Source organism: Acanthopagrus latus, chromosome 4 (genome assembly GCF_904848185.1).
Source record: "Acanthopagrus latus isolate v.2019 chromosome 4, fAcaLat1.1, whole genome shotgun sequence".
Lineage (NCBI taxonomy): Eukaryota > Metazoa > Chordata > Actinopteri > Spariformes > Sparidae > Acanthopagrus > Acanthopagrus latus.
Window position 1 is genome coordinate 8,878,156 of NC_051042.1, and position 1,489 is coordinate 8,879,644.

At 46.4% G+C, this 1,489-nt stretch overlaps 1 pseudogene; it reads right to left on the reverse strand.

Annotated features, from left to right (window-relative positions):
• Positions 1–405: 405 nt before the first annotated feature.
• Positions 406–1,125, reverse strand: LOC119018028 (annotated as a pseudogene).
• Positions 1,126–1,489: the final 364 nt, after the last annotated feature.

The window sequence follows — 1,489 nt, forward strand, 5'->3', positions numbered from 1 at the left end:
GTTTAGGTTTGAGCTGGGGTTCTTCTTTGCGTAGGCCTCTGATCAGAATAATGACCTGAGGGTGAGAAATGGAGGGTCTCAGAGCCCCGGAGAGCAGTTTGGCAAAGAAGTTGATGCTGCTGAGGTATATTTGGATGGTGGATGTTCTAATTTTGAGGACCATATGCATAGGTGATGAAGCTGGTTATCATGATGATGTTGATGGAAGGAAAAGGGAGGTTGTGGAGGAAGTGGAATGACTTGAAGCTGCACCAACCACTGTAGTATGATGAAAGGGTGTTTGGTGACAAGCTGTTCAAGATGGCGTGCTGGGATGAGGCGACGAGGTGGAGGAGATGTGGGTTACGGGTAGATGGTTACTGAAAATGGTGGGACTGGTGTCGGGTGTGGGTGCCTGGTAGATGGTTACTGAAAATGGTGGGACTGGTGTCGGGTGTGGGCACCAGAGCCTGGTACCAATGACTTGAATTCCTGAAATGAGAACTGGAATAAGGAATCAGCAATACAGTTCAGATGGCCGGGAATGTGAGCTGTGTGGATGATGAAGTGATGCTGGGCAGAGACTAAGGTGAGGCGTTGGATGAATTTCATGACGTCTAGTGATTGTGAGCGACCTTTATTGATGATGTCGATGGCTGTAGTCTGAGTGTATGAGGATTACTTTTCTTGACCATTCGTGCCCCCAAAGAAGTGTGGTGATTATGACTGGGTAGAGTTTGCAGATGGCGGAGGAAGGGGAGAGTGAAGAAAGTTCTGGGGGCCAAGCGGATGCAAACCATCTGCCGCCGTAATAGCCTCCGAAGCCAACTGATGATGCTGTGTCGGTGTAGAGCTGGATGTCTTCTGGTTGGGTGATGTGGTCGTCGTAAAAGAAAGAAAGGCTGTTCCAGGACAAAAGGAAATCCACATCCTCCACATCCTCAACTCCATTTTGCATTGGTGATCCAGGGTGATGTGGTCAAGGAGGGATGGGATGGCAGCGGACAGGGATAATAGGTGGGATATGTAAGAGCGGCCCTGGGGGATAATGCGGATGGCTAAGTTGAGGTGTCCGAGCAGGAAAAGGAGCTGAAGCTTGGTGCAGCGTGGGCGAGGAGGTAGTTGGAAATGAACAGGGATGTGCATAGCAGCTTGGAGGTTGGCAGGGAGCGTAGCACCCTATAATGTAACATGTTTACCAATAATGTAATACCTTATTTACATTACATTATTGGGAATTTATTACATTTTCAGATAAATTTTCAGATCCAGACTGATAATGTAATACTTGACAGATAATGTAATATATGTTCATTTTCAGTCCAGAGTTCTACATTGTGTGTTTTAAGAATCTAAGAATGTTATATTCACTGGATTTGAAACAACAGAATGATTATTGGCTTAAATTGCAGACCTTGAGTACCTTACAGCCATATGCACATGTGCAAATACTCAGGGACTTGCAACTACATCCTGGTCCTACTGAGTGGGTGATGGACTTACCTCCTTG